Source organism: Lethenteron reissneri, chromosome 47 (assembly GCF_015708825.2).
Source record: "Lethenteron reissneri isolate LAM-NWPU_2019-01 chromosome 47, ASM1570882v1, whole genome shotgun sequence".
In the NCBI taxonomy this organism is placed as follows: domain Eukaryota; kingdom Metazoa; phylum Chordata; class Hyperoartia; order Petromyzontiformes; family Petromyzontidae; genus Lethenteron; species Lethenteron reissneri.
In genome coordinates, this window is record NC_083825.1 from 10,973,689 (window position 1) to 10,993,718 (window position 20,030).

At 57.7% G+C, this 20,030-nt stretch overlaps 1 protein-coding gene across 6 annotated transcripts in view; it reads right to left on the bottom strand.

Moving 5' to 3' along the window:
- Positions 1–20,030, bottom strand: part of LOC133354557 (mucin-19-like) — a 246,981-nt gene that overhangs the window by 180,719 nt on the left and 46,232 nt on the right. The window contains exon 1 of one of the 6 annotated variants that reach the window (XM_061571486.1): positions 19,383–19,463. The exons of the other annotated variants lie outside the window; for them this stretch is intronic. The gene's annotated coding sequence lies outside the window, so the exon portion shown is untranslated. Of the gene's footprint in view, positions 1–19,382; positions 19,464–20,030 lie in introns of those variants that run through there. 6 annotated transcript variants of the gene reach the window in all.

A 20,030-nucleotide genomic window follows, 5' to 3' on the forward strand; every position in this document is an offset into this window, starting at 1 on the left:
TGCAGAGGGCAGTTCTCCGCTAATAGTTTTACAACAGGGCGCCCTTAAAAGCCGATGATGCGTTAACCGCGCGCGGCCTACCGGAGCGTCTTTGGAAAAATACAGTGGCCATGATTACGGCGCTGCCCTTGTAAGAGGTCACAAGGTGAAACTGTAGACAAATCCGTGCCGCCATTGAGCCAGGACCCCTTTGCTACATGGCCATTATTGTTGGTTAATTGCGTTCACTGCGGTTACGCTGCTAGGCTCTGTGGGACCCTCACAGCGAGATAAGGGGCTGGTGGATCGTCTCCGTGGACGATGGAAATTTCGCAGGAATATTTTTTTCTCTCGCTCGCACTCTCTCTCTTGCTCCTGCACAGCCCAGCCGGTCCTCAATCTATTGTTGGGTCACAGCACCGAGGGCTATTATTAGACCCCACCGCTGCACTCGTGTCGAGCGCACGCATGGCCTGTGTATATTTTACGAGGATAATTGTCAAGTGAAGCAACGCACGCCACGCTAGTAGGAATGGCTAGTCAATAATCTAGCGAGCGCAAACGGGGCGCCCACCTCACTCGCCGGCCGACGCCGTCGTTTACTCGGCCCCGTTAAGAGTCCTGTTGGGATAAAATCGCCCTCGGTTTGGGAGAAACCGACGCGGGCTCCATCGCTTCACGTGCGATACAATTCGCAACACAATCCGTATTGGCAGTCTCTCGACCAAGGACGTACGCATTTGTTTTTTCTGCCAGTTGCATCAGCCCCCCACCCATACCCCCCACCCCATGTCCACAGTAGATGCAGCTGCCACGACGCATGCGGTGGGGTAGAGCGCGGGGGTAGAGCGCGGGGGAAGAGCGCGGGAGTAGAGCGTGGGAGTAGAGCGTGGGGGTGGAGCGTGGGGGTGGAGCGCGGGGGTGGAGCGCGGGGGTGGAGCGTGGGGGTAGAGCGTGGGGGTAGAGCGTGGGAGTGGAGCGTGGGAGTGGAGCGCGGGGGTGGAGCGCGGGGGTGGAGCGCGGGGGTGGAGCGCGGGGGTGGAGCGTGGGGGTGGAGCGTGGGGGTGGAGCGTGGGGGTGGAGCGCGGGGGTGGAGCGTGGGGGGAGAGCGCGGCGGTGGAGCGTGGGGGTAGAGCGTGGGGGTAGAGCGTGGGGGTAGAGCGTGAGAGTAGAGCGTGAGGGTAGAGCGTGGGGGTGGAGCGTGGGGGTAGAGCGCGGGGGTAGAGCGCGGGGGTGGAGCGCGGGGGTGGAGCGCGGGGGTGGAGCGTGGGGGTAGAGCGTGGAGGAAGAGCGCGGGAGTAGAGCGTGGGGGTGGAGCGTGGGGGTGGAGCGTGGGGGTGGAGCGTGGGGGTGGAGCGTGGGGGTGGAGCGTGGGGGTAGAGTGTGGGTATTCCCTCCATGCCCCCCCCCACCTTGTCCCAAGATGCATGGCCAACCCGAGAAGGGTGGCCCAAAATACCCTCTTGTGGAGGGGGCTTCTCTCTGTTATGCCATTTCATTTATTAAAATATTTCACCTGGAAAATCCACCGAGAAGGAACGTCCCCCCCCAGCCTGTCAACAGACATGTAACAAACAGGAGATCGAAATAGGAGGATTTCTCCACAATTCTGGCTGTCGCCTGATGAGTACGGTTGTAATTACACCGGCCAAACGTTGTACTGGAATTATACGTCGTGGGTTTGCTCTACCAACACACCAGTGTGCTGAACTCATTAACGAATCGGCATGTTCTGTTTATGTGACAAACCTTACCATTGGGTGGCACGAGCAAGCACTTGCAGGGCTGCGCCTTCCCCTTCCATCAAAGGTGATTGTTGCACGGTAAGCCTGGTTCCCAGCCACAAGAATGTGGAATTTCCCCCGCCCCTCCCCTCCCCCACTGGCTCGGATGCTCCATGCTTGGTTGAGCTGAGAGGAGTATGTATGGTTGGCTTCGCACTATATGTAATCAACCGTGCTATTCTCAAGTGCAGTGGAAGAACAAACTAAACACAAGAAGCAGTTATAAAGAAATTAGTTTTAAATCTAGACCATTTTAATGTACACAGCTCCAGTGGCTTCCGAATGTCGAGCGTTGCAGACGGCCGCTGAAGCGCATCTGAAAGCGCGCGATGCGGTGACCGTCTTTGTTCGATGGCGAACCACAAAAGCCGCTGCTGCTGCGAGGATGACCGGAGTTCACGCGATAGTTCATGCTCCGTGACGAGATCAGCGAGGTATCGTGTGGTTCATTTGTGGATGGCCGCCCGACAGTCGTTGATGGAAATGTTCAAGGTGGCACCTCCACGCTCGCCGACCATCGGGCAGCAGCAGCGCTCGCACGAGCCACAGGAGCCATTTTCGTCCAACACGAAGGCTGCGGCCGTTGCGCCGGACAAGGCTTCAAAACGTCGCGGCGATTCTCTGTGCGTATCGCTGCATGTAACCACCACAGGGATATATCGCGGTTCGGGTTGATGGCCGAACCGGACGATGATAAAGCTCCAGCAGGCCTCCCTCCACCCATCACGTCGGGTTTCTCCCCAACATGCCACGCCGCACCCTCGGAGGAACCTAACGGCCCAACGCATCACCCACCAGCAGAATTTGTTTGTAATCTGCTCAGGGCACATGGCAGCGGCGGACGCGAGCGCGGCCGGCTCATTTGGCAAACGGAACGCAGCCAGGGCACGGCACACGATGCGGCCACTCGGGTGACGCGCACGACTCCCTCGCTTGACAGCGGCACGCGCCTAACAGTCATCTGTGCCGAGAGTGCGCGAGAGCCTCGTTACTCCAACATCATTAGCCAGCTGCTGCTGCTGCTTCACATCTCAAGCTTAGTTTTGGTTTGCACTTCTTGGTTCACTAAAGTGATCGCTATTGTCGGTGTTACTTTATACAAGTCGGTAAATGGATTTACGGGCGCAGCTGCCGAGTGGATTGCTTACATTGTGGGACCGTGAAGGGGAGGCAGCGGTGGCTTGGGAGAGGCCTTCCGCCATCCAGCAGTGGACTGACCACGTCCAACGATGGTGACGTAGGTCGGCGTGCATAAGAGATCACGTCTGATGCCAGTCCTGGGATTACGCAGTGACGCAAGCCGTGGATTTCAAGGGCTTAACTATTATTATATCACAGCGTTAGTGTTCTTTCCTCACAACATGTGTTTTAGTGCGGTAGTGCATTCCAGGGTCGTGTAACTCCCAGCGCAGGGGTTCACCCGTTCAACCGTCGCGGTGGCCGCTATGTGATCAGGACAGGGAACGAGGCAAGCCGAGTGGAACTCCAGGCACCCCCCCCCCCCCGCAGCTCTCACGCGGCACCGACAACAATCTGCCCATTGTAGCCACTGCCGGGGGGGCTACGGCCCGCAGGTGCACGCGGACTGTGTCGCAGCCACTTCCCAGAGCGGCCACGAGAGGGCAACGCGAGCGTTGCGGCTTTTGTGGATGCGTCGCAAGGCGGCAAAGGTGAAGGGGATGAAGCGAAGAGAAGGAAACTAAGGGGTCAAAACTAACGTGACGAAGCGAAGGGGATGAAGATAAGGGGACGGGGCTTGCGTGAAATACCCCCCCCTGCCCCCGGCGCCACGCCCCGTGGGTGTGCAGGGCCAGCAACTCCGCGCCGTTCGGTTTGAGGCCGTGAGGCCGTGCCCGGCGCGGGCATAAATCCACAGCATCGAATACGTTTGTCCCCAGCACGGCCCGGCTTGCCTCATCCCCGTCAGGTGATTAATGCACCACAAAATGGGTATTTGAACTCAATTTGGCTGTAGTTCGGGCTCTTGCAGCGAAGTAAAAAAAGCAGCGGAGGGAAAGAAAAGTGCCTGGAGGCACCGGAATGTGCAGCCGCAAGAAAGGAGGAAGCTCCTCTTTCTGCAGGGCCGCTTATTTCTCAAATGCCGTTGCGAGGAGCCCCATCTGTGCCATTCTCGATCCGAGGGCAGCTTTCTGGCCATGGTTTGGTTGTTTTCTCGAACAGCGGCTGGGCTCGCGATGGACGAGTAACAGCGCCGTCACATGACTGATGCTTGCAGCTCATTTGCTTGAGTGGGCCACTGTACGGTGGCACTTAGACAGTAATGAGTTTGTCTTTGCGTGGACAGGGCGGACGAGAGGGGTTTTCTCGATCCCGCCACGCTCGGGTTGCTTCTGAGATCGTGCAGTTGATGTCAATATTCTCAATAAATATATTGCACTCATCATCATGTCACTTTCGAAATGGTAAACGTCATCTTACCGTTTTAATACGGGAACATAAAAGCTACCAAAGTGACTCGATGATGTTAATTATTGAATGTGTGTGTTCTCGATCAACTGCACTTCTATAATGAAAAAACAAACCTCGCTTGGTAGCTGGGTGGTTCAGAGGTCACGAGTGTAGGGGTCAGTATGCCGAGTCGCCACTGCTGAGATCATCACTCTGCCCGGTCACCGCTGTGCCGAACCAACAAAAATAAATTCTCCACTTAATTTGGCAAAATTCCCGAGCTGACGGTTAGAACGATCAATTTGACCGATGGGTGACGAACGTTGCACTGACGCCGGCCTGGTGTGCATACGCGGCCCGTGAGCCCGCGATTTGTTGACCTTCCCTGCACTTTGCACTCTTATCGTGTTTGTTGTTGACATTCTAAACCGCCCCTCCTGCGACATCTGTGAAAAAGAGCTTTGTAGCTCATCGGATTCCTCCAGTAAAAATATTCTGATTCTGAGCATGCGGCTCAGGCGAGATCACGTTCATGGATGTTGTAGAAATTGCGTGGAAAGAGACAAAAATATAAAAGTCAAGAACAAATCGTCTCCCTGCTGCAACGAATGTGAGGCAGTGCCCCATCTCCATTGGTGGCGCCAAGCCAGCGTTGAAATTCCACATTCTCCTGGGCGAGAGCAATCACTCGATCGCCGGCTGGACGGACGATGGATCGAGCCGACCCGCCCCCCCGTGTTGCCTCTAACGAACTGGAGGAGCAAGTGCTGTTAGCCAGTAGCGCCTATGAAGGCCGGCAATGGCACACGAGGGGGTGGGTGGTCAGCACCACGCCCGGCCGCCTTTGTCTCCCTTAGTGGCAATGCTTACACACTGCACGAGGTACTCGGTTGAGGCCGAGTCAACCTAGGGAAGGCCTAGGACCGGTTTAGATAATCGTCACTGGAGTTTGCCGTGAACGGGAATTTAGCTTCGGGTCACCGGGGTCGTTTGTCCAATTCCTTCTCATGCACCTTTTGGGAGGAAACCAGTGTGACAGGAGAAAACCCACACAAGCAAGGAGATTGATGAGAATAAACACACACACAGATATGAACCCATCATCCTACTTTCTGTACTGCTTTCTAACAACCACCTCTATTGCCCTAGAGACGAGCGTCTCGCACACTCACAAAGGTCTCCCCGTTATCCACCGACCCTATATCCCAAGCGCTGTGGGTGAGAGGCGTGCCATCACGGCTGGAAAATATCACCCAGAAAATTCAGGGTGCAGAGACCGACGTGAAAAACGCACACGCAGCCATTCGGCTGGCGCAATAACCAGATGAGTCGCACACGAGATCGAGAGCCACTTGCCGTTGTGGCGAGCAAATTAAAATGGGCCGCGTGGTTTCATTGCGGGGCTCAAGAGGTGCGTAGATCCGAGGATCTCCTTCAACAAATGGGGCGCTCGGCTCTTGTGGACACCCGCCTGCCAAATGCCAGGCCGCCCGCCACTCATGAAGTCCAAAGGTTTAGCACGAGCGTAAACACACTGCGATCAACGACCCCTAAAAACTGTACAACCCGCGTCGGGAAAGAGAGAGCCACTACATACGTGACCCCCACCCACCGCCTCGCCCCCTACAAGATGCACCACGACACACGTGACCCCCACCCACCGCCTCGCCCCCTACAAGATGCCCCACGACACACGTGACCCCCACCCACCGCCTCGCTCCCTACAAGATGCACCACGACACACGTGACCCCCACCCACCGCCTCGCCCCCTACAAGAGGCACCACGCCACACGTGACCCCCACCCACCGCCTCGCTCCCTACAAGATGCACCACGACACACGTGACCCCCACCCACTGCCTCGCCCCCTACAAGAGGCACCACGCCACACGTGACCCCCACCCACCGCCTCGCCCCCTACAAGAGGCACCACGCCACACGTGACCCCCACCCACCGCCTCGCTCCCTACAAGAGGCACCACGCCACACGTGACCCCCACCCACCGCCTCGCCCCCATCAGATCCCTGGCCACCCCGCCACACGTGACCCCCACCCTACAAGAGGCACCACGCCACACGTGACCCCCACCCACCGCCTCGCTCCCTACAAGAGGCACCACGTCACACGTGACCCCCACCCACCGCCTCGCCCCCTACAAGAGGCACCACGTCACACGTGACCCCCACCCACCGCCTCGCTCCCTACAAGAGGCACCACGTCACACGTGACCCCCACCCACCGCCTCGCCCCCTACAAGAGGCACCACGTCACACGTGACCCCCACCCACCGCCTCGCCCCCTACAAGATGCACCACTACACACGTGACCCCCACCCACCGCCTCGCCCCCTACAAGAGGCACCACGTCACACGTGACCCCCACCCACCGCCTCGCTCCCTACAAGAGGCACCACGTCACACGTGACCCCCACCCACCGCCTCGCTCCCTACAAGATGCACCACTACACATGTGACCCCCACCCACCGCCTCGCCCCCTACAAGAGGCACCACGTCGCCCCCTACAAGAGGCACCACGTCACACGTGACCCCCACCCACCGCCTCGCTCCCTACAAGATGCACCACTACACACGTGACCCCCCTACAAGATGCACCACTACACACGTGACCCCCCCAACAAGAGGCCCCACTACACACGTGACCCCCCTACAAGACGCACCACTACACACGTGACCCCCACCCACCGCCTCGCCCCCTACAAGATGCACCACTACACACGTGACCCCCCTACAAGAGGCACCACTACACACGTGACCCCCACCCACCGCCTCGCCCCCTACAAGATGCGCCACACATCAGAACAACGAACACAAAGTACAGCTACGCAGCCTCAATGTACACCCAGGTTCTCAAGATGCTGTACGCACGGATGCAATGAGCGTGTTTCCTTAGTAGACATTGACAGCCGGACGCAGGCAGAGTGAGGGAAGGAAGGTCTTGAGTCTGGATGTTGATGGGTGAAGAAGGAAGGGGGCCCCTCCAGACTCACTGAGATACATTCAAACAAAGGACGTTCACCTTCATAGGACTTGTGAAAGCAAACGAAATTCACCTTTAACAGATTATATTAAAGTGACCACAACTAAGTTGTTTACAAAGCTACCACCCCTGTTCTGAAGCTTTCATTTGAGATCTGTTGAAACCGATTTCAAGCGTAGACCGATGCCTGCCAGCGTCAACAATCAGAATTTATCCACAAGAAAAACGGAAATAAAATCATTGGCCCGGAATAATTAATACTGCTTTGATAATGCTGTGAATCAAATCGAAGCGCCTACACCAGCGGTGGAAACTTTACATTCTCACGGCAAGAGGCCGATCTCTCCACAGGACAACTACGGTCGACTTCCCCCAAAGTGGTACAACGTTTATCAATCCCGGAGAGAGATAATGGAGATGAGCTGACACCACGGCCGATATTTCAACTCCTGAGTCCGAGTCGATGGCTCTAACCGCCGTGCCCCCTGTCTGGATGCATAATTATCCCGCAGTAATGACTGTCTTTACATAACCACTGCCTGCCCCAGCTCTCACGCCGAAAATGATCGTGTGCATAAGGCAGAGGCTCACCATGGTCAAATTAAGGACAATCAATTGAATTGAATTCGGAATTAAAAGAGAGAGGTTGCTGACCACAATTCTTTTTCAGTCAAAAGGCTGGGCAGCTGCTGACGATTTTCTTTTTGCCTCCACAGTACAGCAAATCCGTTTCGTTTCACATCATGTGCGTTTACGTAACGTGCGCGGATCTGATAATCCTGAATTACTAAAATGCGAGAACTCCGTCACGCGGCGACGTTGGCTGCAAAGCCTGAGAGGGGATTGCGAGAAGCGCACTTGCCACGAGCGCGGCAGCACAGCGGTGCAGCCGCTGCCGTCATGGGCATCACGGTGGCGAGAAGTTAACCACCTCGCCTGGTATACACAAAGAGGTTGTGGGTTTGATCCCGACCCTGACGCCTGCTGTATATTTGGAGTTTGAATGTCTCTCTCTCTCTGCCCCTGGTCATGTGGATTTTTCTCTGGGTTCTCCAGTTTTTTCCCATCCACATTTAGAATCAACATCGCGCTGCTAGAAACTTCCACGCAATGAGCCACTTCGTTGAGCTCTCGTTTGTGATCGCCAGGTCGCTTCTGAAAGAGCACGATATTGCTCAGTGGGCCTTACCTGGTAAAATAAAAAAGAGTCGAGTTAAAAATTGCAGTGCTGGACGTCAACAAGGTCGGCCCGCGAGAGGTCGGGCCTGGAGGACGCTCACGTGGGCAAGCTCAGGACACTCTCCAAATCGGCCGCCGTGGGGCTCCGCAAGTCGCTGACAAGCGTTGATTTCTCAGTGTGCACCTCGATGCCACCATGGCACGTGAAGCCAAGACAAAGATCGACCCCCCCCCCCCCCCGGCAGCCTTAACACACTGCTGGGGAAAGTGCTGTTAGAGAGCACCTACGAAGGCCGGTACAGCGATGCTTACACACAGGCACTTATTTGAGGCAGAGTCAACCTCAAAAAGGCCCAGGAATGGTTCAGATAATCATCACCGATGTTGCCTGTTAGTTATAATCGAACTCTGGTCGCCGGGTTCGTTGCGCACATGAAACTAAACACACACACATATGCGTCAAAGCGTTCCCCTGCATAAACAGGCACTGCTGTGGCGCTCACAACTGTGCATGACACTGAGCCAGTGGTGTGAATTCATTGTAATCACCATCATCATCATTGTCATCATTGTCGTTATCAACCACGATTGATCCACTGCTGGATTAAGGCCTCCACAAGCAGCCAGCACCTCTCACAACCAAATAGCCTTGCGATCCAACAATCCATCCATCACCTGCACACCAACCGATTTCCACATTATATACGCAATAATAATCTACAATCCTTTTTCTATCCACTGCTCAGTTTCAAGTTTATTTTGTGGAACCAGAGGAGAACTCAAGGGACCAGGATGAGTCAGTCTCAAGAAAGCAGGAGGAGTCCTTTGCAAGAGTGACCGGGCTTCACCAAAAAGACGAAAGCAAAACAAATAAATAAAAAAGCAATGAAGCACAAAAATAAAATTGGACAAAAAAAGCCACATCTGGATCTCCGAACATGGTGTCAGTTTGTGCATTTGTTTTGACCATACTTCACCACGCTGGTCAGGGCGGTTTGGTGAAGAGAGCGTCCGAGGACAAGTTCAGAAATGGCTTGCCACTGACGTGAACCGTGCTTGGAAATCAAACTCAGGTCAGCCACCAGGGTTCATAGCTCAGCGCACGACCGCTGCGCCACCGCACAGTTAATACCGACCAGCTGCAAGCCGGTGGACATGGCAGAATCCTAAACAACAGCGAGGAGGGGAACAGATACGCCATGCCATGCGCTTTAGTCAGACACAGCACTCGTGCCACTATTGCGCGAGGTGGCAAGATTAAATCCCTTCCTCTTGCAGCAGGGTGGCAAGCACTCTCGCAACGCTCGCGTCTCACAGCCAAACCAGAGCCTGGGCTCGAATTCCCAACTCCAGCGGCGTTTCTCCAGATTCTCCAGTTTCTTCCCAGAACTAAACTCGACCAGACAATGTAAAGTGGTATTGCTAAAACATCCCACTACTGACAAGATTTACTGCAAACGACACGATTGGGCGTACGCACGGCAGCAATGTGGCGTCCGACTGCAAGCACTTGGCACGAGATGACTGAAGCAGTTCCTGGAGACTAGGCGAGGGGTTTCTGGGCAAACAAGTGCAGGCGTAATAATAAAATTAATTAAAAAAATTAGCGGTGTACTTGCCTCATAACCTGTGAGCCCGCGAGTTTAAATACCGTACTGGGAGTCACCTCGACCCATCATCCCTTGTGGTGTGAATAAATCATTTCACCACTCTGTGGGAAGTCGACGGTTGCTTGCCCATTGAGAGTGACCAGGCCCCTGTCAACACGAGCCGGCGCCCCATGATCACCAGCAGGAGAGATGCTCATTGAGCACGGCAGTGGTGGGAGGGTGGGGGGGGGGGACTTCTTAGGAGGCAGCATTGTGCACAGCGCAACCGCGTTGGCGAGGACGCGGCGGCGAGCCCCGGGGAGCCATGAATCCGCCCGCCCCCTCGGGAAGTCCCGAGTTGGTTTTTGTGCGAGCGCAAGGGGTTTGTGCATTTCTCAGTTTGCGCTCTCCGCGCCCGCTCCACTTTAGCGCAGCGCCAGCCTCTCGCGGTGCTCGCTCCTTCGCTCGCGGTAACCTTCCCGCATTCCTGCATCGCACCTTTTTTTTGTTTTATGCCAGCAAAGCATTCTCTCAGACAAAAGGGGGGGGGGGGTGGGGAGAAAAAATGAAATCTGGAAAAAACCAGATCGCTCGGGCGCAAACGCTTCGTCATCAGTTCGCGCACAAACGCAGCGGCGTCCACGCTGCCTTCGCTGGCGCCGCGCCACCCCGACGGCTCGCAGTGTCCACGCGATGCCCACGCAGAGTACGCCACGGTACAAACAACAGTGTACACGCGCGCAATACCCACACGGTGTCGGGGTGCTGCTCACCGCGCACACCTGCGCGCTGCCCGCGCGGTGACCACACGGTGCACACACATGTACGCACGCAATACCCACGCAGCACACACGTGCGATGAACGCACACGATACCCGCATAGTACAGTGTACAAATGTGATGTATGAATAAATACCCACGATGCCCACACAACCGCACCTCCAATGAGCACGGTTGACTACGTACAGCGCGAAAGAAGTTTAACACCCATACATACAACACAAGCACGACGAACACACGACGGTCACGCTGGGTCCAGTGCCCATAAACAACTCCAATAACTTCTAACATACTCACACGGTGGCTACAAGCAGTCGCAGAGTGCCCATGCAGGGACCACACAATACCGTCACGATTCTTCAGCTACTCAATTGGGATGACGCACGCGTAGCAGCAATCACCGCCCCCTACCGCCAGACTCGTGCCCGATTGCAAGCGACTCACCTTCTTCCCAAGGGGACAAGTACTCCTGGGGGCAACCCTTCCGATGTTTCAGGCGAGACGCGATTTAAGTCTCGCATCACGTGTTAATGGCTCCGAGACGCCTCCGCCTGACTAAACTAAACTATTTTTATTTCGTCAGGTAAGGCACATTTTGAGCTATATAGCCCTTTTTAAGAAGTGACCTAGCCACAAATGATAGCTCAACGAAGTGGCTCATCACGTGGAAATTTATAGCAGCCAAATACTCTGAACGCGTGTTGTTTCTAAACGTGGAGGGAAATACCAAAGGACCCGGAAAAAATCCACATGACCACGGGGAGAACAAGCAAACTCCACGTATACGTGCGTCAGGGATAGGAGGGCAAACCCTTCTAAAAACTAAACCATTTTTATTATCATTACCCAAAACACTTGATCCGCGCCCACACCTACACGACAGTCACAGTGCCCACACAGCACACACACACACAGCGCACACACACACAGCGCACACACACACACAGCGCACACAGCACACACACACACAGCGCACACACACACACAGCACACACACACAGCACACACACACATAGCGCACACACACACAGCACACACACACATAGCGCACACACACACACAGCGCACACAGCACACACACACACACAGCGCACACACACACACAGCACACACACACAGCACACACACACACAGCGCACACACACAGCGCACACACACAGCGCACACACACACAGCACATACACACACAGCGCCCACACGGCGCCCACACAGCACACATACACAGCACCCACACAGCACCCACACAGCGCACACACACAGCACACACGCAGCGCCCACACGGCGCCCACACAGCACACACACGCAGCGCACACACACACAGCCCACATGCAGCGCCCACACAGCACCCACAAAGCACACACACACAGCGCCCACACGGCGCCCACACAGCGCCCACACAGCGCACACACACAGCGCCCACACAGCGCACATAGCACACACACAGCGCCCACACAGCGCCCACACAGCGCCCACACAGCACACACACACAGCGCCCACACAGCGCCCACACAGCGCACACACAGCGCACACACAGCGCACACACAGCGCCCACACAGCACACACACAGCGCCCACACAGCGCCCAGGCAGCACACACACAGCACACACACAGCGCACACACAGCGCACACACAGCGCACACACAGCGCACACACAGCACACACACAGCGCCCACACAGCACCCACACTGCACACACACAGCGCCCACACAGCGCCCACACAGCACACACACAGCGCCCACACAGCGCACACACAGCGCCGACACAGCGCTGACACAGCACCCACACAGCGCCCACACAGCACCCAGGCAGCACACACACAGCACACACACACAGCACCCACACAGCGCACACACAGCGCACACACAGCGCCCACACAGCGCCCACACAGCACACACACAGCGCCCACACAGCACCCAAGCAGCACACACACAGCGCCCACACAGCGCCCACACAGCGCCCACACAGCACACACACAGCGCCCACACAGCGCCCAGGCAGCACACACACAGCGCCCACACAGCACACACACAGCGCCCACACAGCGCCCACACAGCGCACATACACAGCGCCCACACGGCGCCCACACAGCACACACACAGCGCCCACACAGCGCCCACACAGCGCACACACGCAGCACCCACACAGCACACACGCAGCGCCCACACGGCGCCCACACAGCACACACACGCAGCGCCCACACAGCGCACACACACAGCACACACACACAGCACACACGCAGCACCCACACAGCACACACACACAGCGCCCACACGGCGCCCACACAGCGCCCACACAGCACACACACAGAGCACCCACACAGCGCACACACACAGCACACACACAGCGCCCACACAGCGCCCACACAGCACACACACACAGCGCCCACACAGTGCCCACACAGCGCACACACAGCGTACACACAGCGCACACACAGCACACACACAGCGCCCACAAAGCACACACACAGCGCCCACACAGCGCCCAGGCAGCACACACACAGCGCACACACAGCGCACACACAGCGCAAACACAGCACACACACAGCGCCCACACAGCGCCCACACTGCACACACACAGCGCCCACACAGCGCCCACACAGCACACACACAGCACACACACACAGCGCCCACACAGCGCCCACACAGCACACACACACAGCACCCACACAGCGCACACACACAGCACACACACAGCGCCCACACAGCGCCCACACAGCACACACACACAGCGCCCACACAGCGCCCACACAGCGCACACACAGCGCACACACAGCGCACACACAGCGCCCACAAAGCACACAAACAGCGCCCACACAGCGCCCACACAGCGCCCAGGCAGCACACACACAGCACACACACAGCGCACACACAGCGCACACACAGCACACACACACAGCGCCCACACAGCGCCCACACTGCACACACACAGCGCCCACACAGCGCCCACACAGCACACACACAGCGCCCACACAGCGCACACACAGCGCCGACACAGCGCTGACACAGCACCCACACAGCGCCCACACAGCACCCAGGCAGCACACACACAGCACACACACACAGCGCCGACACAGCGCTGACACAGCACCTGCACAGCGCCCACACAGCACCCAGGCAGCACACACACAGCGCACACACAGTGCCCACACAGCGCTGACACAGCACCCACACAACGCCCACACAGCACCCAGGCAGCACACACACAGCACACACAGCACCCACACAGCGCACACACAGCGCACACACAGCGCCCACACAGCACACACACAGCGCCCACACAGCGCCCACACAGCACCCAAGCAGCACACACACAGCGCACACACAGCGCACACACAGCGCCCACACAGCGCCCACACAGCACACACACAGCGCCCACACAGCGCCCAGGCAGCACACACACAGCACACACACAGCACACACACAGCGCACACACAGCGCACACACAGCGCACACACAGCGCCCACACAGCGCCCACACAGCGCCCACACAGCGCCCAGGCAGCACACACACAGCACACACACAGCACACACACAGCGCACACACAGCGCCCACACAGCGCTGACACAGCACCCACACAGCGCACACACAGCACACACCCAGCACACACACAGCACCCACACAGCGCACACACAGCACACACACAGTGCCCACACAGCACACACACAGCACCCACACAGCACACACACAGCACACACACAGCGCTCACACAGCACACACACAGCACCCACACAGCACCCACACAGCACACACACAGCGCCCACACAGCGCCCACACAGCACACACACAGCGCCCACACAGCACACACACAGCGCCCACACAGCGCACACACAGCGCCCACACAGCACCCAAACAGCACACACACAGCACACACACAGCACACACACAGCACCCACACAGCACACACACAGCACCCACACAGCACCCACACAGCGCCCACACAGCGCCCACACAGCACACACACAGCGCCCACACAGCGCCCACACAGCGCCCACACAGCGCCCACACAGCGCCCACACAGCACCCACACAGCGCCCACACAGCACACACACAGCGCCCACACAGCGCCCACACAGCACACACACAGCGCCCACACAGCACCCACACAGCGCCCACACAGCACACACACAGCGCCCACACAGCGCCCACACAGCACACACACAGCACACACACAGCGCCCACACAGCACACACACAGCGCCCACACAGCACACACACAGCGCCCACACAGCGCACACACAGCGCCGACACAGCGCTGACACAGCACCCACACAGCACACACACACAGCGCCGACACAGCGCTGACACAGCACCCACACAGCGCCCACACAGAACCCAGGCAGCACACACACAGCACACACACACAGCACCCACACAGCGCACACACAGCACCCACACAGCGCACACACAGCGCCCACACAGCGCCCACACAGCGCACACACAGCGCCCACACAGCGCCGACACAGCGCTGACACAGCACCCACACAGCGCCCACACAGCGCCCACACAGCACCCAGGCAGCACACACAATGCACACACACACAGCACCCACACAGCGCACACACAGCGCACACACAGCGCCCACACAGCACACACACAGCGCCCACACAGCACCCAAGCAGCACACACACAGCGCACACACAGCGCACACACAGCGCCCACACAGCGCCCACACAGCACACACACAGCGCCCACACAGCGCCCAGGTAGCACACACACACAGCACACACACAGCACACACACAGCGCACACACAGCGCACACACAGCGCCCACACAGCGCCCACACAGCGCGCACACAGCACACACACAGCGCCCACACAGCGCCCAGGCAGCGCCCACACAGCGCCCAGGCAGCGCACACACAGCGCACACACAGCGCACACACAGCGCCCACACAGCGCACACACAGCACACACACAGCACACACACAGCACCCACACAGCGCACACACAGCACACACACAGTGCCCACACAGCGCCCAGGCAGCACACACACAGCACCCACACAGCACACACAGCGCACACACAGCGCCCACACAGCACCCACACAGCGCCCACACAGCGCCCACACAGCACACACACAGCGCCCACACAGCACACACACAGCGCCCACACAGCACACACACAGTGCCCACACAGCAACCCACACAGCACACACACAGCACCCACACAGCACACACACAGCACCCACACAGCGCCCACACAGCACACACACAGCGCCCACACAGCGCCCACACAGCACACACACAGCGCCCACACAGCACCCACACAGCACCCACACAGCGCCCACACAGCACACACACAGCGCCCACACAGCGCCCACACAGCACCCACACAGCGCCCACACACAGCACCCACACAGCGCCCACACAGTGCCCACACAGCACACACACAGCGCCCACACAGCACCCACACAGCACACACACAGCACCCACACAGCGCCCACACAGTGCCCACACAGCACCCACACAGCGCCCACACAGCACACACACAACACACACACAGCGCCCACACAGCACACACACAGCACACACACAGCACACACACAGCCCACACAGCACACACACAGCGCCCACACAGCACACACAGTGCCCACACAGCACCCACACAGCACACACACAGCGCCCACACAGCGCCCAGGCAGCACACACACAGCACACACACAGCGCCCACACAGCACACACAGTGCCCACACAGCACCCACACAGCACACACACAGCGCCCACACAGCGCCCAGGCAGCACACACACAGCACACACACAGCACACACACAGCGCCCACACAACGCCCAGGCAGCACACACACAGCGCCCACACAGCACCCACACAGTACCCACACAGTGCCCAGGCAGCGCCACTGGGAAGCCCTGCAAAGGCACGGTGGGTGGGGGGGGATGTCGGAGAATGGGGGCGCTTTCACAAGTTAGGGACATCCATCTGTCCCACTTTATTTGTCTCTCGTCCACTCGTCCGTCCGTGTGCTGCGAGCGAGCGAGGCATTGTGCGAGGCTATTTTTGGAGGCATGTATTTTTTTGTTTTGTTATCCCCAGTTGCATGACAAGGGAGTGACAGACAGTGACATAACCACACGCAAAGGGGCCGCGTGTCAAAGGAAGTAAAAAAAACAGCTAGTGACGCACTCGCCGCTCCGGGCCGCGGGGAAGAAGTGGAATTAACGAACGGGTTTCCAATTCCGCGTGTCCCTGTGCACGAGCCCGGCACATCGAGCGACGCCACGGCCAATGATTGCGTCGGCTCCCACTTGTGGCTGCCCATTAAAAAGGCGGCGACGGTCCCCGCCCGGGCTGCGGCGACGTTCTGCCGGTTCGAGGGGGACCTTCCCAGAGACCCTCCACTGCACGGCGCGTATTTGGCGGCGGTGAAATTGCAAGGCCGGGAAACTCCGCCGTCGTTGTCGTCATTCGCGGGATGCTCACGGCGGAGCGCCGGTGTTGCTGCGATGCGCCCCTCAGTCGCCCAGCACGGCACATTCGCCTCGCAAATTAATTTCGCCGATCAACTCGACCTCGTAAACGGGTAGAAAGCGTGCGGGCGAATACTTGAGTGTGGCAAACGACGGTGACTTTGTGGAGACTCTCCTTTTTTTTCTTCTTGGTTCTTTCGGTAAAGTCACGTAGAAGGGAAGTAATAAAATAATAAAAATAAAACATAATAAAATAATTCTCACGACGTTTCGGCCACAACGCAAGCAGCCGTCCTCAGGTGAAGAATGAGACAATGCCAAGCTAGGAGCTTATATATAAGCTGCGTTGGAGGTGGAAGAGAGAGCGCCTTAACAAAAGAATGTGCATATGAAGAGGAATTTAGCATATACATGGAAAATGCGTAGGAGGTGGGCGGGGGGGTTTCAAAGTCATATTATGCCCATGCATTATGCAGGATCAACAGCACCAAGGGGGGGTGCAGGGATTAGCAGTAACAGAGGAAAGGAATGTGAGACTCTCCTTCTCCAGCGCCTTAAAACCGATCTTGGCGTGCAGTCTCCTTGTCCCCTCTCAGCTAATTCATTAAAAAGAAACACCGAGGGGCGGCCGGGTGGCTCAGTGCCGAACCGGCGCCGCCGAGATCCGGCTGTCACTTCGTGGACACCGGCGCACCACCTTGATGCGCAAACTCCGGCTTATTGCGCACTTCAGTTGGCGGCCGACGTTCGAAGCGGACCGCATACCTCAAAGGAACGGCGCCCCCCCCCCACCCCGCCGCGATCCGTGGATCAAACAAAATCACCCGAGACGCCGGTGTACGGCGCCAAGAGCAGTTTATGCGAATGCTGTCGCAAGAGGTCGCGCGTTTGGCGCAACGGTCGTTCGCCGACGACGCCTGATGAATGAACGACCGGTCGAGGTGGTGGCAGCCACCCGTGATTAAAGCGGCTCCCAGGTGGAGGGGGGGTTGACGACCCAGATCGGCCACCAACGACTGCCGCACGGGGGCTACGCTGTCAGCACGGTGGACAAGCGCAACAGCAACACCCATTGCTGCGCTGTAACCTCCTACTCATTCCCCACCAATCTGCGCTCAACACTTTCACCCATCCGCACCGATCGGCGTGGCGAAGCACGGTCAAAACCAAGCCCCAGCGACCCGCACGGCGCGGGGGGGGGCCGCGCATCCAGCGGTGGATGGAGACGAGGGCTGCCCACGAGCGCGTGCCAATTACAAACAGAACCCAATACACGTTGGATCGCGCGGGTGTCTCCCCTCCTCCCCGCCCGACAGATGGCCGTCACACCCTCCACTTTGATCGTTACAAGACTCCGACATTACCCGACAAGCACCGTCGTCTAACTGCGCGGGCGCTGCGTGCCGACCGCGCCACGCGCGCGAGCTTTATTCGCCCGGCCACGATGACAAAACGTGTTGACGGGAGCGTCGACTCGAGAGAATTTTAATCTCCGACAGTCATTTCATGTCCCCCCCCCCCCACCTTCCCTTTTTTGTTCTACCTGCGGTGGCTAAATAATAATTATTATTACCACATCGCGGGCGTTTTTTTTCTTTCCGCGAGTTAATTCCGACGCCGAAGCGTCGCGCGTGCCTGTTTGTTTCAGGCGATGAAGCGCAGGCAGGCACGCACGCCCAGTCCATCAAGCCCGCGCCTCGTTTCATCGGCTTATCATTCACCATCTAATGAGCGCACGCACGCTCCTCTTAATTCCACAACCATCAATTAAAGAGCAGGCACGCGGGGCGCCCTGCAATTACGGGCTTCGCAGAGCCCCCACTTCTCGCATTTCCTCGCCGCCGCCGTCAGCGTTTCGAGCCGTCAAAAGCGCCGCACGCGACAGACGAGCAAGACGCGAAGCCGTCTCACCGGGTGTGCCGTCGCACCCCCCGTCGTTACCGCCGCTGCCGCCGCCGCCGCCACCATCGTTGCCACCGCGTGCAAAACGAGCGCCGTTGGACCGAATCGCCTCGACGGCACCTCTCATCCAATTAATCGGCGAGCTCCTCATTTGGCCGGGGGTTTAGGAGGGAGGCACGCCGGTGGCGTCGGCAGAATTGCTGAATGTACCATTTATACCGTTGATACCGTTGAAAAACACACTTATTATACGGCTTAATCACGCTAAGTGCATTCTGTTCGAGCAATCTCGAATTCCAACGAGCTTACAGTGCGCGGCAGGAGAGCCACGAGATACATTACCACCAGCGGTGCGGACTGCCCGGTGTGGAGCCGCGCGCCAAAGCTGCTTTCATCGGTCCACGACGGCCACGTTGTGTGTGTGAGAATCTGTTACGGTGCGAGGGGCTGCGAGTGTATGTTTACGTGCGTGCGTGTGTGCGTGCGTCCGTGTGTCACTTCGTACGTCTAAGTAAGGGGGGGGGGGGGCGGCGATGTGGGAGTTTGGCGCACCGCGCTACGAACCTGGCGACCTGGGATCGATTCCTGGCCAAGGCCAACATCAGCGACGGGTGATATCTGAACCCGGTTCTGAGCCCCCCTCCCCTAGGTCGACTCAGCATAACATTTGTAACATCAGCACCGAAATAAAGTGGGTTGGCAGAAGTGTTGGATAATTAATCATTTAACGTCTATGCAATTTAGATTTTAAAAAGTATAAACGTTTCACACAAAGACCAATGGCACAAATAAGGTACTCTGCATGCAGCAGCTAAAATAACTGATGGACAATACAAACGAGACGCTAAAACGAGACAATATGATTATCATAATTGCTTCTCGGATTGAATCGAAGCAGTTTATTCAAACCGCGGTGTAGATAAATCGTTAGATGGATGTTACTTGAGTCCTGAGTAATACGCGCACAGTTCATTTGGCACGCCTGCCAGC